At 37.5% G+C, this 27943-nt stretch overlaps 1 long non-coding RNA gene across 5 annotated transcripts in view; it reads left to right on the plus strand.

Moving 5' to 3' along the window:
- Positions 1–27943, plus strand: part of LOC116999937 — a 161957-nt gene that overhangs the window by 111023 nt on the left and 22991 nt on the right. The gene's annotated exons all lie outside the window — the stretch shown is intronic.

Raw genomic sequence — 27943 nt, forward strand, 5'->3', positions numbered from 1 at the left:
TTTTTTCCCCCCCATCTGTTCTCATAGCTTATATCTGTCCTTCCCACATGTGGCTGTAATAGGAAAAGGAAGAACTTTGCCTCTCCTCTTAGAAAAATTATTATTTCAGTGATATACATGAATGATTTGGTGTGAAAAGATGTACCGGAATTACCACAAGAAGGCATTTTCCTCCTAATTGTTTCTATTCTATATCATAGAAAGGTCAAGACATTATACATTTAAATTAGATTATTTTCTGGAATTAAAGCACCTTTCATTTTTCCAGGTTAAATTTCTCCTAGGTAGTAAACATTAGTTGTTATTGCCAATTGTTTTAGCTCCTGTAGCTGTCTTTTTCCTACATGTTGAACCTTCTAGCAGAAACCCAGAGCTCCTTTGATCTTCCTTTGCTAGGCTCCCTTTGAGCAAGCTCACTGTCCTCTCCACCTGTAATACACACATTATTTCTGGTAATGCCAGCAGCCTTCCAATTCACTTGTTTCAGTCTGAGTTCAAATTGAACATGGATTACCATAGCTGTGGTAGTACACTTAATCACTGCACTTATTCAAGATGCTGCAGCTGTGCTTTCTTTCCCTGAAGATTCCAATTGTTCTGTACAATTCCAGCAAAAATCATCTTTTCAGACTCCACTTGTTTTAATATTAGTCAGGGAACTTCTTATGGGAATTTTACTCTACAGAAGTATATGATATTTGGAGTTTCTTAAGGCTGTTTTGACATTCTTGCTTATAGATATATTTGAAAACAATTGAAAACCATGGCTGCATCTCAAACACATGCAGAATATTCTATTTTCAATAGACTATTCCTAAAAATTCTACTACCAGAGTACAAATTATAAAACAAGCATTCATATTCTAAGTGAATGTTCAGATGGAAGTGAAAGCCCAGTGAAATCCTCTCCTTTTCATGCATCATGACCTTTCATAAATATTCTGTAAGCTCAGACCCTAAGCTCCACCTGTAGAAATTCATTTTCCAGTGAGGTGGCATAACTATAATTAAGGACAGAAATGACTCTGCAATTTGTAATCCAATTCAGGTCCTCAGTGGGTATGAATTATCAGACATTATGAACTTCATTGGAGCTGTTCTTATTTATTCTTGGTGCCTGACACACAGTTCATAAGCCTGCCAATACTTGTTGAGGGAAAAGAGAACTTGGCTCACTTTCTCCTGGGCTTTTAAGGCTAATGCAATTAAAAAATGTATTGTTTTCTATTCAAGTTAAGAAATGAGACTAGGAATACAAAACAGAGTGGAACAGCTGAGTTGGAAGGTGACATTTAAATAAGATCATATTCTAGGTGTTTTGTATTTGTAAATTATCATGTATTATGATCTAAAGTAGATGGCTAAAGTTCTGATTGTATGATAAATTATGTGCTGCTATTGTCAGAGTAATTATCTGACAACAGCATGACAACAACATGACAACACAGAGTATCACCCACTGTCTCTTACTGTCTGTAATAGCTGCCATTTTCATTCTTCCTCTTTCGTTTTTGTTTTTTTTTTTGTTTTATTTTGTTTTGTTTTGTTTTTCCTTTTTATTTGGTAACCATTGCTTTCACTGTGTTTCAGTTGAATTTTTGTCTTACAGTTTTTAGCTTAGATGCATTTCACAGGGTGCAAGCAATCTCACACCTTACTTATGCTATATATTTAAAAGACTATGTGCTGTAAAGAGATTATCCTATAAAAATAGATTTATGACTCTATAGAAAAATTTGAAGGTGACAGTTGTTGGATGATAGCAGTTTGTACAACCTGAGTTATAAAACCAGAGCCACTGTGTGATAATTTGATTCCAGGTCATCCTGTGAGCAGATCTCACTTTAGTTTCCATTCAGTTGCCATGGTGTCCTTAATGCCATGCTACCTCCTTTTTCCTAAGTCCCCATGAGCCTGAATCCTTTGTTACTGGGTGGCAGAAGGAGCCATCTCTAAAAGCCTGAGTTTGGGGTGTTTTCTGTGACCTGTGTTCCCTACATGGACACTCACAGTAGATGCCCTGCTTGCCCTGGCCTTTGCATGCTTCTGCTGAATCCTTTGCATAAGTTTATTATACTCAAAACATTTTAGGGTGCATTATTTTTCTGAGATTATAACAGCCCTTGTTAAACAATAAAAACAAAGCTTAATGTCATTTTGATATTTCTCTTAGGACACTTAGTAATATTACGAGTAAAAATATCTATTATGGTGAAATATTTCAGCAATCTGTGTGAAAGAGCTAAATAAGAGTGTGACCTTAAGTGCAATTGTAGCTAAAGAACAGGCTATAAAGGTAGAGCAAATCCATCTTGGAATGACTGCAGTCTCTGATACCTGATAGTGTGTGAAAAGATGATTGATCTTCTGCTGTTAAAAGAGACTACACTGGGAAGGCCTGTATAAAAAAAGTCAATGGCAGCAAAAAACAGGGACATAAGGGAAGCTAGAATAGCTGCTCAATCTATAACAATGTCATGTATTTGATGCAACTGCCTGACTTGGAAGAGCAGGATTATAATGAAGAGGTTATACATAAAAGAGGTAGATAATATTACATTAGCTTTAAAAGAAAATTGAAAAGTTAGATTGGAGGCCAGGTTTCCAAATTATTACCTACAAGTAATAAGTCACAGACAAATGCTCATGCAAGTCCACCTCAACCCCTCAGCTCTGGCAGCTGTCCACCCACATGCTCATAGCTTTCAGAAAACAGGGATGTAAACACATCTCTACTTAAAGAGATAATGAGGAAAAAAAAAAAAGAAAAGAGGAAGGTGTAAAATTATAAACTTTAGGGGAATAATTATGCTGGGTGTTAAACCTAGAGAGCAGAAACAGTGCTTTCTTAGGGAAGTGTGTGTGGTTATCTTGGCTTTTGACAGATATTGAATGAACTGAATGGGTAACTTACCCAATATAACTCGGTCGCACCACAATAAGGCAAAGTTTATGCTGACATCATACTGACTCCCCCTCCCCCAAGACCTCAAACCTATCCTTTTTTTCAAAATACCTGTGTGGCCTGAAGTTGCCTCATAATCAGTGCCTCTCCTGAGCCTGTCTCCGAAGGTTGGAGCATTAGCCTCCATTTCTCCTACAAAGGCAAGTGCCAAGCTATGCATGCACCCAGTGCACAGCCAGCTGGCACCAGACCCTTCTGACCTGCAGGCCTGATCTGGGAACTACAGGAGCCAATTCCAGAAAAAGGAAAAGTACAGTAATTTCAAGATTGTAAGCCACACCATTTAGACTAAAATTTTGGTCTGAACCCAGAAGTGCTGTTTATAATCAGCTGCAGCTTATAATCGTGAAAATACTGTACTTGATTTAAAGGAACTTTGTAGAAAATGAATCACAAATCAACTAGTGCGCTATAAATATTTCATGAAAGATATATATAAGTATTACAATTTATGTTCCATTAGGAAAGAAAAGGCAATTATTGCTGAAATCCTAATAAACCTTGCAATGTGAAGAAATAGTAAAATGTGACACAGCCTGTTAGGGCTAAATTATCCCTCTGCTTTAGATGCTTACTTGGGAGGGAATGCATGTCTTTGTGTGTCTTTCCTGAAAGTAGATCCTTTAGCAAAATATGAGTGTTCCTGTTATTTATTTTGTAGTCATTATCAAAAAGCTGTCATTTAACAAATGTGTTAAACAGATGTACTTAAAATTTAGTGCTCGCTTTCTAAGGAGAGGAATCTACTCTTTAACCTTGTTTATATTCCGTGGTTACATAAAAGAATCTGATCATGTCTTGTCATGGGTTCTAGCTGCATCATTTCTTAAATATCTCCATTTTGCTTGATTCTTTTGTGCTTGACTTCCCTTTTTGACCTGATTAAAGCTGAAAACCTTAGCTTAAGAAGCATTCTGCAAAAAGATCTGATTTTTCCTTTCTGTTTCTACCAAGTCTTTAAAATATGAGAATTCTCTTGCAGCACATTACATAACTGAGATTTCGGAATCTCCTCTGGAGAAATTTAAACTCATCTGGACACAAGCCATAGTGTTCTAGGGGACCTCCCTGAGCAGGGAGGTGGGACCAGGCTCCAGTGGTCCTAAATTATTTTTGCTTTTAACCCCGTAAGTAAACACTCGTGACCTGCAATGTGGATTTTTCTATCCAATTACAAAAATACTGCTTAGACCTATGAAGAAGAAGGTGAAGAAGAAAGACAAAACTTCCACCCTAAAACCTCCATCTTGCTTTCTATATATTACTATATTCTAAAACCTTAAATTCTAAGTTTTCTACTATGTGGTATCACATACTTCAATTTAAATTACACACCAGTTCTGTCATTCAATTTTGGAAGTTTTCTCTACAACCTTAGGTCAAAAGCAGTGTTTTCTTGAGGGTCAGTGCCTGTCAGCACAGAAAGTCTAAAACTCTCAGATTCCGGGGTTCCAACACCTTCCGACCCCCCGCCACTGAGTGTGTGATTCTGGGAAAGCACAGCTTTGGGCTGAGACTGGGGTTCGTTGCTGCTGGTGAAGGTCTGTATGCTCAGCCCTGTTCTGGTCAGGTACCTCTGACATCGTTTGGCCACATTTTTCTTTCTAGACCAGCCTACCTGCTTATCATTAACAACGATATTATAACAAAGTTACAATGTCTTTTCTGTGAACTTTTCTTTGTGGGAGAAAATAGCATGCTTATGGCGAAAAAGAAAGTTTGAAGGTTTTGGAATCATACTATAAGTCAGAAATATATTATTGGTTCTAGTTTTTTGGCTAAGAAAGTAAAGATATTTTGAAAATAGAAAAAATATTCCCTGGGGAGAGGAAGGTTGGTATCAAGTGTTAAATATTTTATTGCAATAGGAAAATGCTTTGGCCTAGAAAAGAAATTTTACTCAGTACTAAAAGCCATATAGTGGATGAACTGAAATGCCTTGGGGTTTTGGGCTTATTTATTTATTTATTTATGGATATTTTCAATGCAATTCCAAAATTCTAAATTTAAAATGAACTATTTGGTAGTTACATTAAATGACCAAGACTTTTAAGGTAATGATCAACTGATGTGAGATACATTTTCTCATAATTTTCATATTTAAGATAGTAATTATAAAATGTGTGGGCTCTCACAAAAGTAAATTTCAGTCTTAATATACATGAATGTCTGGGAGAGTTAAAATAAATCATATAAAATCCAATAATTTCCTTACTCATTTAGGGAACTGTGAGTTAAAGAGTTGATCTATTTATGAATTAACAGATTAGTGTTGTGTATTCAAGATCCAGCAGCATGTCTTAGACCCCAGCTCCACAGGGTTATAAAAAGAACATTCTCAGGAAATGATGAACTTTTACATTACAGAAACATTATCCTTAGAGGTTTTCACAAGGTTTTATTTCAAGGGACTGAAGGCAATATTAGACAAAACAGATTTCCACTGAGTCATGATGACACAATTATAACTTTGCTCTTGAAAAAGAGAGACCCGAATGATATCAGGAATTTGCACAAAGTCCATTTCTCTGCTCTCCATAAAATAAGTAATTTGGCTTGGACATTTAGCAAAGCTTATGAAAGCTATAATTTGCTGGGCATTTTTATTTGTCATATTACATTTCCACTTCTGATATTTTGTTTTAATAGAAGGGTTTCTGCAACACTATACATTTGTTTTGATATTTATTTGATTATATCAGATCAGGAGAAATGACTCATTGCATTAGTAATACAATACTTTCCAGAACTTGTGTTTAAAGGGAAAGATACATTGAACTGAAATACATTTAATATCAATGTTTAAGATTAAAACATCTGTAAAAACTGCAAGTGCCATGTCTGCTTAAAGTGCAAAACCAAATTATATTTACCTCTCTATTTTCCAGAGGTCTCATGGCACCATAAAAAGAATTAATGTGAACAATAATCTCCTAAGATTTTTGTTCCTTAGGCCCCCCCTTGTTGAATGAAAATCCTAGCTAGATATATCTGCAGGGTGTGGGGTGATGCTGTAGAGTAGTGGAATACTTTCAGGACTGAGAAGACAAAACCTGCACTTTGCACAGATGTGATAGAAGTCACCAGGCAGTGAAGGACAGCAAGGGGGCTTCCTTTTGTGAGAACACTGGAATGTTAGCAAGAGTTGTGGCTTCTACAGTGGCAATAAAATAGATTACAGAATTTTTTTGGGGGGGGACCCCAAACAAACATTCATAACAAAAGGAAAACCTTTTGTGATTCCCTAGTGTTGTATATTTTTCTCATGCTACTTACCACAAATGACATAAAGTGGGGCAAGCCTGTAAAAACAATATTTGGTTCACAAGCTGGAAGCCAAGTTCCTAAGATCTCAGGGCAACTAAGTACAAAATAATTGGATGTTATAAAGGAATTTGAGAAGCAGGAGGAGAATGGAAACTAAGAAAATCACCATTTTCCTTGTAATGACAGAACTCTGAGGGGTAGTAGTTTGTCTGTGACAGAATTTATCATCTTAGTTTGATTCAAGACATGCCTCACTCTCACAAGGGTGAGCTGACCTAGGTTCTTGCCTTCTCAGGAAACCTTTGTCTCTTTATTGCAAAGTCTTACAGCAGAGAGCAAAATCTTGCCTTCTGGGTTGAGTGTTTTGTCCACATTTACTCGACATTTTAAAGAATCATTCTACATTTCAGGAAATAATGGGAGGGTTTTTTGAAAGTTAATTACAATGTGGGGGATTCAGTGTATATAACTTCATACAGAATGTAGATCTTTTTGGTTATAATACTCTTGAGACAGAGAGGACAAAATAGAGTTAAGAAAATATGGGGACTGCTAGCAAGAGAAATGAAGGCTCAATTTCTTTCCTAATGAGGTAAGAACAAAAGTAAACACTAAGAATTCTTTTCATTAAGTACAAAAGTATCAAACTGCTGGTCATTTGCTGACCATTCACCATCTCCTTGTAAGGCTAAATTATTTTAATATATGTGTTGTACTGGTAGGTATGTCAGGAAGAGAAAGAGAAAAGCACACTAGTGGACAATCTGTGATAAGATAACTGAAAGGAGAGCTCTCCAATTCATCTGTTGCTATCCAAGCCTTACTGTACCTTCCACTCTGCTCTCTGATGTGGCTCTTCACCACATAGACCTTCCAGCTAGTAAGGGAAATGAAAAAGGCATTTCTATCTTTTCTGATAAATAACTTTTTAGGCAAGGTTTGTAAGGAGTCACAATGTCATTTCATAGGTGAAGCATCAGGAAGGTTTACTTTGCATAATAAACCTTCAGCAGATGAGCTTTCCTTCACGTGTTCCAGTGGCAGGTCTGATAACTGCTGTGACATTTCCAGCTACAGTCAAATGTTCCCCTCTCCCTGTAGGCTTTGGCTTTTATTTACTTAGGCCACTAAGGCTACAACAGCTCTATAACAGGGATTTCAAGACAAACATATTATATAACCATACAAGCATCTGATCTGCCCCATGCTGAAGGACAACTTTCAAAAAACTTTAACGTATTAATAATGCAAATAATTTTGATAAATTACTGTAAGTTTCCTATTCGCATTAGGAAAAATGTCAAAGAAAAGTTTGCAAACAGATTTTCAGAGTCTGAAATCAGGTAATTGTATTATTTCCTATCCTATAACTTTGAACAGAAGTGATCCTAGGGACAGCAGTATGTGACAGCATCATGACAGTACTGCAGAAAGAAATGGTCTGGGTATGCATTTTTGTGTCTGTACTTAAAGCCTACAACTGTTTAGCCAGTTCTGCAAGAATTCCAGTAGTGAAATACACATTCTGACACATAAACACGCCTTTGAACACTTGACAGGCTTTGCTGCTGTTGCCCATGAAATGTATTTGCTGAATGCATGGCTGTCATCTGAGAACGTTAGAGCATCTAGGCACAAGGATCTGTCATTATTGATCGTGCTCTAGCTGCATTAGTTTTGAAAAATAAAATAGTGTTTTCTGATTATTTTGCCTTGTCTTGGTGAATGTTGGATAACTTGTGCAATCACTCTAATTAATTCTTCAGCCACTGTTGTAGATTCATCCATAAATGAGGCTGTTCTAGAATAGGCCAACAATAAATCTTGTAGCCTTGCTGATGTTGCAATTAACAGGTCAGCCATTGGCAAGGAAATGCATGTAGATTAGACCCCTGAAATAGTAAATGAGGATGGTGGATACTTCAAGTGACATATTAATGAATTAGTTGCTTAATATGAATGCAATAACCCATATATTTCTCAGTGTGTAAAAAATACATTGTATTCAGCAATTCATTATTATTCTTCAAAATCTAATGAGCCCTTAGGAAAAAGACACTGGACTAAATATCATAAGCTGGCTAAAAATGCTTAGAGTGAGTGTTCGTTATTACCTTTTGATCAAACTGAAATGTAACTAGTCCTAAACATCTCTCTGCAGTTGGAGAGAAATGAGCTTGCCTCTATTGAGAACTTACCTTTGAAACAAAAGGGAAATGAAAAAATGAACTTATATTAAGAAAATATAAAAGAATGTAGGGAAGAATTGGAATTTTTAGACCTGGTTCTGTACTCCTCTGCATTCCAAGCCCATAATACTGTAGTTAAAAAGCAATTTATTTTCTGTGCAATCACAATAACAACAAAAGCAAGCATTTAAATACAAATAGAGTTGTAAGAGTTCTCCATAACGCTATCTAAAGGTATACCTAGGAGCTATGTTATTTATGCTCAGAGTTGAGCAAAGTAGCTAAAAATATCCAAAGAGTAGGGATAAGCAGGAGACACAGGAAGAATTATTAAGAAAGTGAAAATCCATGTAACAAGAACAGAAAGTTGGTTATGTTGTTTCTATTAATGGATTGAACCACGTGAAGTGGCAATGGTTAACTGATATGTGTGCAACTCATATGTGATTGTATAATTAGCTCATATTACTGACTTTGGAAACATATCAACATATCTGCCTTGGTTGTTTTGTTTGTGTTTTTAAAAAAATATTTGTGAGAACTATGACTCAATAGCAATGGAAGAAATGCAGAACTTAATTTGATTTCCTTCATTGTAAAGCAATGCATTTCTTTAAAATGGTTCAGCTTTGAAGATGCTCCCAGAATTTCATCCTGTTTCTCTCTGAACTGAAATAATATACCAAGCAAATGAAATGCGGCAGTTTTCCTGAGTTTCCTATGGTGGTAAAATTTGTCAGTGTCTAAATTCTACCCTCAGAGGGAAAAGCAAAGACAATTTGAGTGAAGTGTATTAAAATCCATGAGGATATTCCTGTACCTGCACTTTAATGGCAATTTCAGTGCCTTTATTTCAGCTTTTACACAGAACCTTGCTTTTGGCCTTAAGCCATCACAGACAGGGAATTGAAGAGTCAACTTTCATTATTTTTCTCCAGTACTTCAAAACCACAGTGTTGGAAATGTACAGAAATATTCCCCAATAATTATGATTTTTTTTCTCTAAAATGTGAATGAGAAGTATTGTATTGTATAGCAGTGAGGAACATCTTTATCATTTTGAACATTTGCTTTGGGAATCTTCCGTGTGGCTTTTCCTCTTTTTTTTCCATGTCCCAGGAGACATTACAATTTTTTAAAATGTTGTGATACAATTCATGTGTGTTACCCCTTGCCTCCACATACTATTGCAGAAATCTGATACAGAATTCTTACATCAAAAATATAAAATTTCCTATTTTTTCAAATGCAACAGTTCTAAACTAATACCACGCCACCCATTAAAATGACATAAAAATACAGTCAAGATACAAGTACAAGGTAACATTGCCTGAAGGAGCAGTAAGATGTGATTGATTGTGCAGATGCAGAGTAGAATAGACAGAATAGAACAGACTATTTCAGTTGCAAGGGACATACAATGATCATCTACTCCAACTGCCTTAGATAATTTTGTTTTCCAAGCATTGCAGTGACACTGGAAATAAGAGCAACTCTTATAAAACGAAGACAAAAAATTCACAGAATGCTGTTGCTGGGCTAGCTCATGAAGGTCAGAGAGCTAAATGACCTCTTTCAAAGCAAAAAATGCACACTGTATTTTCCATATGAGTAGCCTGTTTTCAAGGGTGACCACGCTACTCCCTTTGGAATTAGAAAGCAGTGTTATTTTCATGATCATTAAATTATTTGGAATTTTATTCTACCTGTTCCATAGCATAATTAGGGCCATATCTAACAGCAGGAAGATGAGTCTGCAAATCATGTTGCGCCAGATATGCAGAATTGAGCACTGTGAAGTGTAATTGCTGAGCCTGTTATAGAGCATTCAGTGCTTGACTCCAGACTAGGACGGGTTGCAAGCAAATTAGAAGACAAGATCAGAATTGAAAATAGTGTAGACAAATAGGAAATGTTTAAAAAAGCATCAAAACCCCAAAACCTAAAAAACGGAAGGCAATTCTGTGAAGCCAAGTGTGAAGTATCGTGCTTTTTATATTGGTAATCAACTGCAGAGTAGAAGGTGGGGTTTTCATTGAATTCTCTTGTTAAGAAGAGGAAGGAAAATAGCAAGGTGTGAAGGGTATGGAATAGTTTGTACTATTTTTAACACAAGCTTAACAGAGTTTCAATATTATCTCCAGGTGTGTGTACCAGACTGCAATTTAAAATTTAAAGGTGAGAAGTTTACTTCGGAGAAAGGAAATAAGAAGGAGTAGGTTACAAGATCTTTGAGAAGATCTCAGCTTGTTTTGTTCAGACAGGCTAATATATAGCTGCTGTACTGAAACCATCAGAATTTTTCGTGACAGCTGTCTCGTGAAAGCCATGAGATGGCTCTTATCTTGCCTCTCCTGTAAGAGCCCTTGCTTTTAACTTCAGCTGTCATTACGTACTTCCCTCCACAGCTGAACCAGGAAAGAACAGTGGAGTTATCCAAGGTGACTTGGCAAGTGCCATAAACACATGACCTGAGATAAATTCAGTTTTTGTTTGTTTTTTAATGGATCCTTACTGAGAACAGAAATAGTAACACTCTTCAAATGTTAAAGATTACTGCAAAGATGAAGACACCACATCGATCTCCATATTCACTGTGTGTAAGAGAAAAGAATGGCAACTACAGCTTGAAAATTTTAGATATTACGATTAGTTTCCCAGCCATAGGAAGCACTGTTAACACTGCAGGGCATTTCCTGGGAAGGCTGTGTAGTCCCCAAAAGTGGGGATGGTGAAGGATACACTAGGCAATTATGTGTCAAGAACTGCTTAGGTGTAGCTGAGCTTGTCACAAGGACATTTTCTGAAGTCATCATTGAAAAGAGCTCAGTTTTCCTGCTTGTCTGTTCTCACACATATAAAATACACTCAAAGCAATAATAACAACAACACCCTCTCCCCACAAAGAAAAAACAAACCCAAACCTAAATTGGCTTACTTCTAATTGTTTTATGTCAGTGAAAGTAAAAATTTAAACAGTAAAATTTCTACGATAAAAATTAATATGTATGTCACAAGCCAAAAAATGGCCACTGGCATATGATCACACATGGATTTTTTAAAATTAAATACTCTGACAATAAAGGCCAGATGCAAGTAATCCCAACTTTTATAGATTCAAGCTGGCTTTATTAAAAGCTCCAAGGACTTTCTGAAGTAACAATATTGCTCTGCTTTGCTTGTAAAAAGTTTGATGCCTCTGATCATACAGAGTAATGTCAAAGAGCCTCCAGCAAAATTAGCTATATAATATTTCTGTTGATATTTTTTGCAATGACTTTTTGAAAAAAAAAATCATACTTAATTTCATTCCTATTTATTTTACTAGAATAACTTTTAAAAAAGATATTTAGTCAGTCAGTGGTGTATTCTGGCAAAAGAGAGCTGGATAAAATTATAGCAAATAGTAAGAAACTCACATTGATCACACCGACCGATTTATCAAAACATTCAACTACATCAAAATGTAAATACTATCAATCTTTTCCTGGTATATAAATTTTCCTGAGAACACACCCTACCAGAGCAGTTTCAACTGGAATCTGCTAATTTCTCTTTCCTACCACCTGAATGCTTCTATTGCTATGACAACTAACGAGTTCTAACTCTGGTCAAGGTTGAATGGTAAAAAACAGTGTTTTGTAACCAGCTGATGTGCTTCAAAAATCACACAAAGGGAGTTTTTTCCAGCTTGTTGATGGTGCATATCCAGTCATACTAGTTAATGAAGGAATGGATACTCACTGATTAAAGACATGTCAGAATGAGTAATTATGAATGTGATTTTGTAGGTTTGTTATGAGAGAGATTTACTTCTGAATAACCTGTGCCTGGTTAGGAAGACTAAGGTGGAAAGAAATGGCTCCATCCCATTCAAGATGACACATGCAGCTCAAAATAGTGGGAACTTTGGGCTGGTTGGAAGTCAAGGTAGGCAACAGGCAACTAATTGAGTATATGAAAATTTCTAGCCCCAGAACCATCAAGGTCTGGAACATACAATTGTTCAAGTGCTTTGCATGCAGCAAAAATGGTGTTTTGGTGCAACTGGGTGGAAAACCTACCACTTTACCTGTTTTTAAATGCAGGATGTTTTGATTTCCTTTCTAGGATAAGAAATTCCTAATGGCTAGGCTGAAGAGCCTGCTTTGAATTAAGTATTCGTTCAATTGAGCATGATGGCCCACCTAATGGTCAGGCTGTTGATCTATTGATCACACTTTGGTGGCACTCTTGTTTATTATTTTTTATTTTTAAATGGCAGAGACCTGGAAATAGGGACCTAGCTGTAAGCTATGGTATTCCCTGCCCTTTCCCCAATGTTTAATATGTAACTGCAAGATAAGATATGTTTCTAGTTTAGGAGTGCTGTTCCTTTCTTAGAAAAGAACCCCAAAAGCTTAGCACCTATCTTGTGTTTCATTGTGGATTCCAGTAGACAGCTGAATTTATAATGGTTGTTGGGTGCTGAGCTCTAACCTTGAACTTCTGCCATTGGCACTGATAGGAATTTAGTGGTTCCTTTGAAGTATTTAGAAAACTAAGTCCTTGATTTCTTCTGTATAACAAGTTGTGAAGATAAGCAATTAAAACAAGAATTGTGGAGTTGTTTTTCTTTGAGGACACAAAGATTCAGTGGAAAAAAAATTAAGTTCTTTGTAAATCTTGACCTTTTGAGAGGTGAGAGAATCCTGCAAAATGTTAGAAGGAAAAGCTTACTGTTTCCTAAAAAAGCCTTGGTATGTTCTCATATCTCTCAAAAGCCCCACTCTGACAAACAGAATGCTTAGGAATAATTTTCATTTTTGCAGTTAAGAAGCTAAAGGACTGAGGAGGATGGGATGGAGATGAATTGTCTGTCTCATTAACAGAAATTCTTGGGGTTGGCAGAGCTTACAGGGTCCATAGGAGGAATGCAGTAAAACATAAATTGCAACAAGCCTGAAATCTCATGTGAACTACTATTGAACCAGAACGAGGGAGACTGCAGACAAGATGTATAGAATCTGAAATCTGCACCATCTGAATTTGTCACCCACATTAACTGCCTGTGTGTCTTTGGACTCTCAGCAAGAAGAAATTATTACAGCTTTTATATGTAAATCACAGCTGCTTAAAACACTATGACCTTGCAAAGGAAAGGAAGGTGATGTTTCTAACCCAAGCAATAGAAATTCAAGTTAGAAGTGACTTGTGTCTTGCAAAGGCACACAGAACTTTCCTGGAGGAGGCTTGCGTGCACTGTGGTGTCCCTGACCAGTGCCAGGCCACCTCCTGAAATTCTCTGCTAATTCTCTCTACAGCTTAACCACAGCCTCCCTTGGAGGTGGGGAGAATGGATGAGCAATAGAAGACCATGTCTAGGAATGGAATTCAAGACAAGGGTGAAAAACTGACTAAATCCACTGTCTTGGAAATACACTTTCTTCAATTATCTGCTTAAATCTTAGCAGATAGAAGAAAAAATTAGTCTGCTTAACTTGGGTCAGAAAAGGTGGCTGAACAACAGACCAGTAAGTTCAATGAAATAACAATGGGATAGGTGCAAAAAGAAGTTATATACAGAAGTATGAAAAACTTCAAAATCAATTACAATTTTCTTTGAAGGGTAAAATAATAGAGAATGCTTTCTAATGAGAAATGCAAAGATTAATTTATGTATAAACGAAATATTACTAGCTATTTTAAGCTTTCTAGAGTTAATTAGTGATGGATGAAGGGTCCAGCTCACCTTGCCTGCTTAGAGCCAAATCAGGTTTAGTTGGAGTCAATAAGGTTCACACAACCATCCTGTTCTAGAAACTGAGAAGCAGACTAACATAAAGAAATTGAAATCATTAATCTTAACATGTAGTCTACAAATTAGTATTTGTCACCAAAAAAAAAGTATATCTAAGTCCAGAAGGAGGAAATTAGTCATTTTATAACAGGAATAAAAGGAAACCTTGTTCTAATGAAGCTGTGGGAGTTGAATACATGGTATGGCAGGAGATGGATTGAGCAGAGCACCAATGCTCTGGAAGTGGAAGCAAAAGAGCATTGTCTTGAAAAGAGATGCTGAGGGCTGACTCAGAAGCATATTTTTGCCAAGAAAGCCAATTTCCAGTCCTTTTGTGCTTTGAATACTGCCAACTCTATTATTGATTTGCAAGGAGAGACACTGACTAACAAGTTGTGTCTGACAAAATTTCTTACAGAGGTATTAAAGTACACTCAAAGTGGTTTTGCTCTAGTCCTACTTTAGATTCCAGTTGTTATATACAGAAATTGGAGAAATGGGAGGAATAAAAGAGACTTCCAGGAGTATGTATGCTTGAATCTATTTTGCATAGTGAACTGTAGTTTTACTATTTTGAATTTAGAAATTATGAGCTTTTACAAGTATTAGTTAACTTTTAGTTTGATTAATTATTATTTTGGAGGGGAAGCTTCTTATTATGATGGTGACAACCAGCCACAATAATCAAAACACAAACTTAGGTTTTGGGAGGGATGGGGAAGGAACATTTGTCAAACTATGGTCTTGATAGCAAAAATATAACAGCTAACAAAATTCCACAGAAGCCAGAATATATGATGCCAAGTCCACCAATTATTAATTTTGTAAAAATTGGTGTAGTCTTACTGTGGTATATTAATCTAGTAGCTAATTTTTACAGTAAAGTAATTACAATACTTCAGTAGAAAGTAAAGCAGAAAAAATAATTTATAACAATAGCAGTACTTGCAAGTTGTCTACATAAACCTTAATAAAGTCAGTCTTGGTAACTGAGCATATTCTGAATTTGCTTTATCTCAGTTTCCCAAACTGCAAAAGAAGAAAAGGAGAAAAAAGCTGATGTAATGCCTAGTGAAGTACCATGTGAAATGAAGCGAAAAGGCGAGAGGAGATACTGAAAAATAGTGCACCTGGCTTGTAATACATCCCACAAACCAAATGTCCTGGAATATTAAGCATTTCTGTGGACAACTCAAAGTATGGCTTTGCTTTTTCAAAGCCCTGTGAGACTCAAAAAATAGGGAGCGGAAACAAACCTCTTTGAAACACAATGATGGATTTGAGACTTCCTCGTTTTGCTGCATGTGACTGATTGGCAGTGGTGAAAGATGTAAAAGATCTTGCTTTTGCATATTCCAAGTCTTGTTTTTGTCTTCCTAGATACACGAAGTTCTAAGGCTGTTTAAAACCAGGAATGCAAATGTGGGTTTTTTTTGCAGGAGTGATGCAGGATTGGACAGTTGTAGGATGAAGTTTGTTAGGGAATTGGAGTGAGGTACAGAATGTGAAAATTTCTGCACAATGTTGGTTGTGCTTGTGCAAAATGTTTACTTCCACACTTCCTGTAAGGCCTTTTGGGAGGTGATTGGGAATATGGTACTCAGCACAGCCTGTCTTTCATGGGTTCCCCTGAAGGATTAGCCAAGCTGCAAAATGCCTCTGAGCCTCTCATCATTCTCTTATAACTTCTCACTCTGCAGACCGAGCTAGACAAAGATGCAGCTCCTTTGTGTTTTCATTTGGAGAAATCCTTGTACCAATTAGCAAGGGTCTGTGGAACTGTGACTACTGTTGTCCAGAATGCCTAGCAGCATCTCTCTTCAAACATTTGTATCAAATTAGAATATATTTTATCCTTAATGAAGCTTTATTGCTAGAAGAAGTAATTGGTTAATTTTTTAAATGAAGGTCACCTGGAGAAATCTTTACACACTTCCAATGTTATCTGAAGAGACATTTTGAATCAGAAGAAAACAGAGATCTAATCTGATGTCAACTTGTTTGTTCCTTGGGTTCATTATTTGGTGTTTCCTGATATTGACTGTAACATGCTCTAGTGAGAGAAATCACCATCACTTATTGCAATGGTTTGATGGAAAATGTGACTGCAATATTGTTCTGTATGAAAGACAAACTGTGAGTGTTTGATCAGTGTACGAAGAAGAAGAAAAATACATATGTGGTAATTAAAAAATAGCAGCTAGAGTGAAAAGCTAAAACACACAGAACGAAGCTGACATAACGTATCAGGTAAAGACTTCTTCCTCATCATCTTTTTTCCTCCCTGCTGAGGTCTGTTCACTATCTTGTCTTGCCTGTTCATATGCTGGAATTGAGTGTCAGTTTTGCTAAGTAATAAATCTATCAGTAGTCTTTTTCTTTACAATAGGTAATTTACTGCGAGCTTGAAACATTAACATACAAGATAGTGTAGGAAATAAAAGCATAGAAATCTGAATAAAACCTTGATCTGAATTACAGTAGTTTCACGAATACAAGCTGCACGGAGTATAAGCCGCACTTCCGGTGCCTCGACAATGTTGCTATCTTTGTCAATAGATAAGCCGCACCCCGAATATTAGCCGCTCTTTCGTTCGTAGCGAGAATCTGTGCGCAGCTTTCACAAATTGGCCAATTAGTAACAGGATCGCGGCATAGCGGGCTTTACTGGCTCGGGGCGGGGCCAGGAAGGCTCGGCCCGCTCATGGTTGCCGACGGGGCCGGCCGGGTGGTGCTGCAGCCGCCGCCGGGCTCACTGGCCCCCCTCTCCCGTCAGCACCGCCTCGCTGCCGCGTTTGCTCACCCTGCCAGCGGGGCAGCCGCCGCCGCCGCTGCCAGACACACCGGCCACCCTGCTGCCGCGTTTGCTCGCCCGGCCGGAGGGCTGCCACCGCCGCCGGGCTCGCTGGCCCCCCTCTCCCATCAGCACCGCCCTGCTGCTGCATTTGCTCGCCCTGCCGGCGGGGCAGCCGCCGCCGCCGCTGCCAGGCTTGCTCTGGCCGCCCTGCTGCCGCGTTTGCTCGCCCGGCCGGCAGGGCTGCCACTGCCGCCAGGCTCACCGGCCGCCCCCTCCCGTCTGCACCGCTGCCGCGTTTGCTCGCCCTGGCCGGCACTGCAGGCCCCCGCACTGCCGGGCTCTCCCACGCTGCTGGCCCCGATTCTGCTGGGCTTCCCCCGCTGCCAGGCAGCCCCACCCGCCGGCCTTCCTGCTTCTGCCATGCTCCCCTGCACTGCTAGCCCCAGTTCTCCCGGGCTCCCCCGCCCTGCTGGCCCGGGCTCTGCCCCCCCCCCTGCCCCGCCCTGCTGGCTCAGGCTCAGCCCCCCCCCCCCCCACACTGCTGGCCCCGCCTCTGCCAGGCTTTCCCACCTCTGCCGGGGCCGGCCGGGCTCCAGCTTGGCTTGGGGCTGCCGCGGGCTCTCACTTCCGTGTTGGCAGCTTTTAGAATATTGTTCATGTATTAGCCGCCCTCGAATATTAGCCGCACTTCCGGGTTTCCACCAAACTTTTGGTCAAATTGATGCGGCTTGTATTCGTGAAATTACTGTATATTAGATATATTAGATATGCCTACCAAATTCACAAAATCAGGGACCAGCCCCAGATGCTAACCTCAATAAGTTCTGAATTCACTGATTTGAACAACAGAGCTCTGATGGGAAAGAAGTGGCTCTGTCAACATGATATATATTAGGCTGCAGAGCCTATACATTGAGGTGAAATTCAGTGCTGTTCTTCAAAGAGTTGCAGCTCATAACTCACACCCATGGAATGGCCCATGGCATAATTTTGAAAGCCCCAAGGAGCTATCTAAATTAGTGCAATCTGTCTCTGCCTACAGGCCAGCAACACTGCAAGTTCTCTGCAGCTCTACCTGCAACAGTCCTGCTTTTGAAAAACCTGCCCCATTTTCTGGCTTTGTCACTTTTTGGAGGGTTTGTGAGGCACTCTTTGGAGACTTTATGCCAGACCAGTCATTTCACTCAGCTGGAAGTGATAAACAAAAACCTCATCCCAGGAAAACAGTATTGATGGCTTCAGATACACAGGATAGAATTGTCTGTGTTATTGTCTATTATTGCTGCAGAGAAGAACTGAATCTGAATAATCCTTCCCATAAGACAGAAATACTTAAACTGGGAAGTCTGGAGATGATGATAGCAGAATGGTTCCTGTTGCAGGGCTAGAAACCGTGACAGTTCTTGTTTAAGCTGTTGAAGAATCTGTAGGTGAATGATCTGTTGAGATCATCCAGATTAGTGCAAACTACAGAAGACTTAGCTCTCAGCTATCTGCAGTAAAGAAACATATAAATCAGGGTGGAATTTTGTATATAGATTCTAAAATGCAGATAGTATTTTTTGCACTTTGGAGTAATTTGGAATCCAATTTTGAAGAACTGTCATGCAATTAGAGCTATTAGAATGGCTGGAAGCCATTGAATTCTCAGAGTCTCTGTATATATGGAAAATAATGGTTCAGAAAAATAAAAATTGTAAAATTGTATTAAGAAGTCACTTAATGAAGGGTTAGAAGTCCAGCTTGTAGACTGGCATAGTGGTTTTGGTGAAGCCATGTCAATTTACACCACCTGAAAAATTTGCTTTAAGAGTGCTGAATAGAAGAGAATCATAATCTATTTGAATAGGTGACTTTATTCTTTCTAAGAAAAAATATTTTAAAATTGTTTGGTATACTAGGTACTCAAAAACTTTTACTTCTGGATAATGTTTCACTATTCACCTGAATTCTAGCTAATAAACACATTTCTGACTTCTGATTGGGAACTTCAGAACTATAATTTAAATACCTTGTTAGAAAAGTTGCATCAAAAATATAATCACAAAAGCAAAGCCCTGTGTTAGAGCCAACTGATTTTGTAGTTGACATAATATTTCTACAGAAAACAAAGGTGTGTTTTATTTGCAGTAGGTCAAATGTTAAGTCAAACAATGAAATATGTATTATTGTTACCAATTAAATATTTCAGAAGTTTTCTTAGAAGCTTCCACTGTGAGCACTCCTGTATTAGTGCCATTCAAAACAATAATGAAAAGTAAGACAAAACCTAAGGACTAGTGAAACAGTGCATAACTAACTGAGAGAATTTGGCAAGGAAAGGAAGCCAGGCTTCCAAACTGCCAGGTTCAGCCTCAGTTTGCAATATAAACCTGCCTGTTCATCCTTTCAGCACTCAGTGGAACTGAACTGATTGGCACACAGTGTTTTCTGCATGGCTTTAAATGAAGCAGCACAGTCTCTTGAGACAGACATTCCCTCTCCCACTGAAGATACACTCTTCTCTCTACTTTTCCTCAGAAGTTAAAGCAGAGTTTTGTGCTTACTTAGCAATGTAAAAATAGTACTGATGAATATGCTTTTACCTCTTAAATCTGCTTCAAACTTTTTTTTTTTTTAATCCATAACATTAACACTGCTGTGGAGTGCTAGTCTGAAAATTCTGTAACTCTTGGAAGAGAAAGTGATCATTGTGAGAGAGTTTGGTCCTAATGGACATTTGGACCTGAGAGCTGTACAACCAGCAAGGGCTTGTTGAGTATCTCTTTCCCAGGTGATCAAGACACTACGTTCTGAAGAGAGGCTTTCTGTGGTGTGATACAGGCAGCATATGCTCAGCAAATCAGGCTGTAAGCAACATGCAAGGCTAAAATATCCATTATTTTGAGAAATACTTACTGGAGGAAAAAATTAAATATTTTGAAAAAATTCTTAATTCTAAGTTTTTAAAAGAAACTTTGTTTTTTGGACATCAGACAGGTTATTCTGTCTCTGGAATGTTGATTCTAAAATGCTGTGATTTCTGGTAAGAGCTGTGAGAATCTAGGGAGAAGAATCAATATTTGAAATAACATATTCAGGACTAAGCAACCTATTTTCTTGTATGCATATTTTTTCCTACCTGACAAAAAACTTGATTTTGCTGGTTTAAGAAGGTAGTTCTTCACCACAGCACTTGAGTTACCCTATGGACTGCAGGAGCTGAGGAATGTATGGGAAAAGCAGCTTTTAAAGGCTTCTTTTTGCTGCTCAATCAATCAAATTGCTTTTCCTATGAGCAATTACTAAATATCGTGTGAGTGTATCTTGAGGTGATGTAGTATTGTGTTCTTCCAGTGTTGGAAGAAAATACCCAGATCAAAGATTATCTCAAAGATTATCTCAGTTAGTTCTATGACACATGCCCTAAGTGTGGTAATTAAGAAGTAGTAGTGCACATCTGGTATCTTGTGATAATGGATCATGAAAAATGAAAATTACGTGACAGTTGTATATAATGTGTATTTCCAAACCCATAGAAATCTTAAAAGACAATATTCACAGGAATAAGTAATAGGTGGAAGGAGATTGATTAGAACCACTTGCTGTTTACTGCAAGATGTTACAGGCGATTATGATGTAAGGAAAAAAACCAAAACGTTTATTTCAATAAAATTAAGGATAAAAATCGCATCTGATGTCACTAGAAAGGAATAGAAGAACTGTTAAAAAATTGTAACAACAAGCATCTAAAAGCTGCAAAGCATTTAGTACATAGCAAGGTAGGACAGAATATTAAATAGCTGAAAATATGGAAAAATAGAATATAAGCAAACAGTACTGCTCTTTTATCATCAGTAAGTAGCTTTAGGCATAAATAGTCCTCTTGAAATTATCTAGAATTTTTTTCTGTGCAAAAGGAATAAAGTTTTTAAATAAGAGGAAAAACCACTAAAAGTTTAATAAGCACCCTTTGAGAATTGTGGTAATTACTGAGGTCCTACAAGGTCATTATTGGTAATTGAAATCTGATCACTTTTAAAACCCAACATGCCCAAGCAATTTCAAAATGTTATGTGTAAGTACGCTCTTTAAAACATTCCTTGAGGGAGCATGAAACAAAAAGAAGAATTCAATAATTTTAAAGTAGCAATATATTTTTAAAACTTGTTTAGTAGGAGTTTAATTGGAAGTTAGAGATTTAAAAGAAATTATATGAGAAGGTGGAGAATTCTTTGGAGCTGAGCAATGGAGAGGAGATCTCAGGTTACATTTTCGAAGCTGTGCAAATGAGTTACAGACATGGGCACCACAACTTCCATCGTTAGGAAACAGCCATAGAGAAAACGTGAGACAACAGTGTTGTCTCAGTCCCAGAAGTGATTGAAGCTTTTTGGATTGTCCATTCAGAGGTATTTTGCATAAAAAAATGTGGGAGTTTCTTTGAAGAATCTGTTGACTTTCAGCAGAACTTAGACACTTGAATACACGTAAATAGAAATGGTACTGGGAGGTGAAGATGTTTAGCAAAAAAAAATGGAAGTGATAATTTTGTAAATACAATGACTGCAAATGAGGAAAAAATACAAAAAGTGGAAGTGCTGAGTCCATTTTAACGGAAAAAAAAATGATTAATGTACAGTGAACATAATATTCATGTGTGCAAACTGGGTGAAAGTACAAATAGACAAATCCAGTAATATCTTGAGTAATTTAACTTTTCCTCTTCCTTTACACCAGTCAGTTATTCTGATATGTTCCCCAAGCATCTAAGATGAAGATTAGCTGGGTTTGAAAAATCGAGTTCTCTCTACTTTATCAAGCTTTCAGATCCCTTTAATGACAGCTTCTTAGATCAGTCAGTCAGACTCCTGTGACTGTCTAAAATAAGATGGCAGCTGGATTATTATCAGACATAATCAATGCTGCCAAATGTCTTTCAGTGACTCTCTTTATACATGTAAATACATATCAAGTAAAGATTGAATTACATTTTAAATTGTCCTCTTTAGAACAGAGCTGATTTGAGAACAATTCTGATTTAAGGGGATGAAGATAAAACATCAGTGAGTTATTGTTGCCAAAGCCAGAGAAAATTCTTATACAGAGAAGTGCTATTACCTGAACAGTCCTTGTGTGCTTTTACACAGACTTGTGCACTATCATATTCCCACCTGTCCTGAGACACTGGGAATCTGCTTCAATATTTATAACCCTCTTTTCATTCTGACTGGTTACAAACAAGGTGTTTCACGCTTGCATGCTGGTAGAGCTGGCTCCACACAAGCAGCAGGGGAGGTCAGGCAGACCCATGGGCTGACAGATTTCAAGAGGAGTATCAGTCCAAACAAATCTTCAGGAATTATAGGAGCTTTAAGGTGCTGGTGATCTGCACTTTGTGTTCTTGACACTTGGCTGTTTCTGGCCTATTGTGTTGCTGGAGTCAGGCATTTGCAGCTTGCTGCAGGAACACTGGCAGCTCTTAATCAGCACTTCCTGCAGAATGGCAGCTGCCACTCAGCACCTGGGCTCCTCTGTTTTCCAGCTGGGTATATTGTGATTTTTTTGATCCTTCTCTGTGTAGCTGTGTATGCTTGAATGATTTCATCTTGCTGGATTTCCCTGACAGAACCCTGTGACATGAGAAAGATTCTAGTCCCTGGCACTATGGTTTCTGAGAAAAGTTACGTTTTAAAGCTTAGTTTCAGTGTCTGATCATGGGAATACAAGACAGATGATCCATATACTGAATAATGTTAGAAAGAAGGAATCGGTGGTGCAAATGAAGTTATTTCATTTCTGAATGATGTTCTGTAGCTTTTCATAACCAACAACACAGTGAAAAACATCGCAGTGTCTTGCTGAGTGATAATGGAAATTCTAGATTTTTCAGCACTTTTGAAAAAAGAGAAATATGAGTTGCATATCACTAGTATGGGAAGTGTCTGAAGGGCATCGACATCAACAGAGAGTGTTGTCTCTTTACATACACAGTGAAAGTAAGATGTGGCCCTAGCCCAAGAGAAGGAAAGAAAAGGAATCATTTCCCATTTGACAGAACAAAAAATGTATGACAAGACAAAGAAATAAGTTACTTGGAACACGATATCTTAGGTAGTGTCTCCTTTCCCTTTTTAGGTAGTGCCCCTTGTCAAGCTCAGAACTCTCCATTTTGTTGAGATAAATGTCAGTCCTCAAAGCCCTGCCTGTACTCCCTCTGGGATCACACATGGACAGAATAGCTTCGCTGATGGAAACCCTGCATTTTGAATTGAGTCGTGTTTCTCACTGAAGTCTATTTCTTGTCATGCTGTTAAATAGAAATGCAGTTTGATGTGACAACTCCCAATCCTTGTATGCAGTCATTAAAGATCCCATTATCTATTTACTGAAAACTAAACCATGCATTCTACTGTATGAAATCTTCAGTTAGATTCCCTTCTTTTATAAGACATTTCTTGTAGGTGTGGTAGAGATCATATTAACTGAAGTGAAAAGAAAAGAAAAAAAAAAGGGGATTTTTGACCTGTCTTCTTCTAGTGAAAGACTAGAAGGTTATTCCCTAGGAAATGTTGAGGTAATTTGTTACCTTGTTTTATGAATGTGCTGTTAAATAGCTGATATGTTTCCAATGAGAGGTGGCTGCAGTGGTGAAGTTAAATCAATTGCTTTGGTGAAATAATCCCCTGAGCTTGGTAATTGATTGCATTTTATTTTAGGTTTGCACAGTCTTTTGATGTTCTTCAGGACCAAAAGCAGTACAGAGTTAGAAGGTTACTTTTATTTTATTAATGAGGATTTTTTTTAGCACTGAATCTACCTGAATGCAAAGTAGAAGTTGAGATACAGAGAAATGCAGATAAATGGAGATTCTGTCTCCTCTCTCTCTATCCCTCCCTTTCCTTTTCTGCTTTTCCTTTGGCAATAACAATTCATTCTCTTGGTTCAGGAAATTGCAAAAATCAAGGAAAGTGAGTGCAGGATGAAGTAATTAACTAGATAAAGACAAATCACATCAATCATCTCTATCTCTAGTTTCCTTTTTAAGTGATATTTGGGTTAGGTATAGCTTGACCCTAAGGACATCACATGATGGAGAAAAAGAATTCATATTAGCAGAGTAAAATCAGTACCAGGGGAGGATTAATAAAATCTCTGTATCTACCTTCAGACATCACCTTTGAGCCAGAATTGGTTTAAACATTTCATATTAGCACTTCCAGATACTCGAGGACAAAATCAGATATATTGAGACAATGTAATAGTGGAACCAGTTGTTTTCATTTATTGTTTCTGCAGAGGAGCTCAGATGAGTTTCTACATTTCTTATATAAACATAGTTTGGCATTCTTCAGAGTATCTGAACATGGTGTCTATTGCTGATGTTTCCTTTGTTTGTTTTGCTTATGAACATGAGACAGCAGTGTTAAAACTACTATGTCTTAATTATTAACTTGGGCTGCCTAATCAGTAAATCTCTTCCAGATATCTGCTGCTAATACTTTGTATTGCAGTATTTTAGAGCCTACGAATTACTGGTAAGTTTTTAAATTCATCCAAATTCTGCAGTCTACTCAAAGGGCAGCTCAGGTAAACATCAACATCAGAGAAATAATGCATAGGGGCACACACAAGACCCTTGCTTTATTTTGCTGCCCAGCAAATTAAATTTCAGCTCAATATATTCTAATGCAGAGTGTCAAATTTTCAAGGAAATAAAACTTGATTTTCCAAGTATTTCCTGGCTGCTTGACAATCAATACACTTAAAAAAAAAAAAAATTACTTAAACATTCATATTTAGCATGTCTGTTAATTAGTGTTGCAACTGTATTCACCATAGCTTAATTCTTCTCCAGGGTTTGCTTTGTTTCAAGAGGCATTTGTTAAATAAAAAATTCCAACAAGGTATTATGACAAATCTATGTACAAGAATTCCTTTGCTGATGGTATAAGAATAATTAGAAAAGCTCAGATGAGCAGCTCTGCATTATTTCTAGGCTTATGTACAAGAAATACTTTACAGATTTATATGAAACCCAGAATCAGTATTGAACAGCTGTAAGATAATCACTAGAGACTCAAATTCAGCATAAGGCCCTGGAAGGTCACAAACATCCTTAAATTTTGTTTTTTAAAGGAGAGCACTCATGAGGTGCACTTTTCTCACTGGACATCTGAAAAAAGGAATCTAGTATTCCAAATAAGTTAAGAGTGGAAGAAATTAAGAGTAGAAATGCATCTTTCCTCTTCTTTTGGAGAGGAAAATATAAGTACTAAAATTATTCCTAAATCTCACAAATACTGACTTTGCAATATAAGAGAAATTTCCAGATCAAATGGAAGTCTCAAGATCAGAATGGGATGATTAGAATGATAATACCAGACTTAACATCTAGCTTTATTTTAACTTTTGAAATTATGATCCACTGCAGAGTGAACAAATTTAAGATCAAGTGCTTTAAGTGGGTCTGGCCACAACTTCTTCTGAGGGTATATTCTGAGGTGGTGACATTTTGTAAATGCCTTTAAGACATGTAAATGACTGTGCCAGCTACAAGATGGTTCATAAATGGTCCCAGATAGGAGGTCTGTAGCACCAGTGAGCAGATCTACCATATGTTGATGAGGTGAGCAGCCAAGTGGAAATTTGGAAGACATGAGTTAAAAATAGGTGGGTAGTGTTATATGAAGAGAAGGATTTAAAGCTAAAGCAGGGATGAGGGATGAATAGGGCAGCAAAGAGAGAAGATATTAATATTGCTTATGGAGCAGATGGTCACTTGTTTCATGTAGGGAATTGATATAGGCACTGAATTCTGAGTCTAGTTAATGTAGGTCTCTTTTTTTTTTTTTGTTTTGTAGTGAAATTACCATGATTCAAACATCATTCTCTCTGAGGTTTCAGTCCAAAAATATGGGACAATGCCTGTGCAAGAAAAATATTATTGCTGCAGGTATGATGTCTTTGATATTGGCTGGTACACAAGAAGAACTATAAATCTCCAGATTTTAAAATTATGAACAGTTGTAGCCTGAGCCAGCTCTCTCCCAACCGAAGCTAAGTCACTGGAAATTGTTTTATCTGAAACTGTGGTGGAATCAGGATCTATTTATTCATTAAAGTAGAACAATCTTATAAGGTGGTCAGACATGTACTTATGAAGAAGAGAAGCTGGGTTTTGTGCTGGGTTCTCTCTTTAGCTTGTCAGTAAGCTGTGCTCTCAGGATGACAGAATAAAGTATCAGTTTCTTACCTGCTGGGAATACACTGTTGCAAATGTTAGAGAGGAATTTAATATATTTATTTTTATTTATTACATTTTTTTAACCTGCAGAATGGGCAGGTAAAACCAGTTACAAATCCTGCTAGCATTAAATGTGGAGTTGAATACCTGACTATAAACAGTGCTGAACAGGGAAAATAAAAGAAAATTTCTTGTTACAGTTTGAAGTCTTGAGGGTGAAATTTTGGGAAGGAAAATCTTATATGAAGAAAAGTATGTTGAAGTGATAGTATTTATCTTTAACAGATTTCTATTGTATAAAATTACATGTTTATATTTGAAATGCAGATGACAGATGATATGGGTAACATTTAGTAAATATTTTATCTGTCCACAGACTCTTGCTATGATAGAGTAAATGTATCTGATTCCTGTTAGGATGACTTGAAAGAAAGAAAAGATGTGGGTCCCCTCTTAGCTTCCATTTACAACTTAGCTTCCATGTACAACTTAGTGAAAAGCCCTAAATTTCAGTATGACTTTGAGGAATGTGTGTTTCCTTATTTGGAGCTTTGCTCTTTTTGCATTAGAATTTAAATATTTGGCTTTATTTTTATATTTAGGGGGTTTAGCTTGTTTAACCTTTTTATTAAAATCCTATAATCTCTTTTCTTAGATGATTCTTGGGTAGTTCCAGTATTTGCAGTAGGAGTACTTTTGCTTGGAAAGGCCTTCTGAGAGTTATTGACTCCAGGCCCCCACTTGAGGTGATGCTGTTACTGGAGCTTGGTCCAGCCAGTCCTGGCCTTGTTTTGCTGAGTCTCAAACACCTCCAAGGTGTTCTCACTGAACAGCCTGTCCCTGAGCAGCAGTACCTTCCTTGAGAAAAAGGTTTCTTCTGATGTCTATGTGACTCCCCTTCAACTTGTTCTTTTTTGATTATCACTTTCATATTAATCTTGATCTTCTGGAGCAAAAGAAAGCCTTTTGCAGCTTACATTTCTGTTCTGTTGTCCCATTATCAAAAGCTGACAAAATCCTTCTGTGGTTTGTTGGGTTTTTTTTCATTGAATCTTGCAGGGAAGAAAAAATTAGTTACTTCTAAGAATTCTATTGTTTTATACAGACCACAAACTTTTTTTTAAGGTGTAAACAAGTGGAAGAAAGAAAGATGAACAGATTTCAGTCTCCTTAATAAATGAAAATTTTGTTTCCTTACACAAAAAGGGGCATTCCTAGTGCAAACTTACGTTTTGGGGTTTTGAGTAATAAGTGCAATAATTGACTGTCAAAAAGAACTTATAAATTTGTCTGAATATCTATTTATAATTTGAAAAAAGTTTAAAACAGTAATGCAGAAATCCCAATGTAGTGGATAATCTGGTATCAATGAGGTCTTTGAAATGCTTTTACATCTTCAAAGTGCAGTACATTTCCTAATGCTAATGGCGCCTTGTGGCTGCAGGATTCTTAGGGGACCTAATTACTGCTGGCCTAAGGACGCCTCCCCAGCACGTGCTCTTCCCAAGGCTTGCTTATGTACTTCAACAAAAATTGTACCTGCAATGAATGCAAGTCTGTGAGAGCCTAACCATGACTTCAGACACCCATTCCTTACCTGTCTTCACAGCAAGGGAATCTCAGTGACATTTATGGCTTTCGAAGGTATCCTGGGTTAAAAATAATTTCATTTGTTAGAATCCTAGCCATCTGAGGGTGTAATTTAAGAGTATGGTGGGTT

Source organism: Catharus ustulatus, chromosome 9 (genome assembly GCF_009819885.2).
Source record: "Catharus ustulatus isolate bCatUst1 chromosome 9, bCatUst1.pri.v2, whole genome shotgun sequence".
In the NCBI taxonomy this organism is placed as follows: domain Eukaryota; kingdom Metazoa; phylum Chordata; class Aves; order Passeriformes; family Turdidae; genus Catharus; species Catharus ustulatus.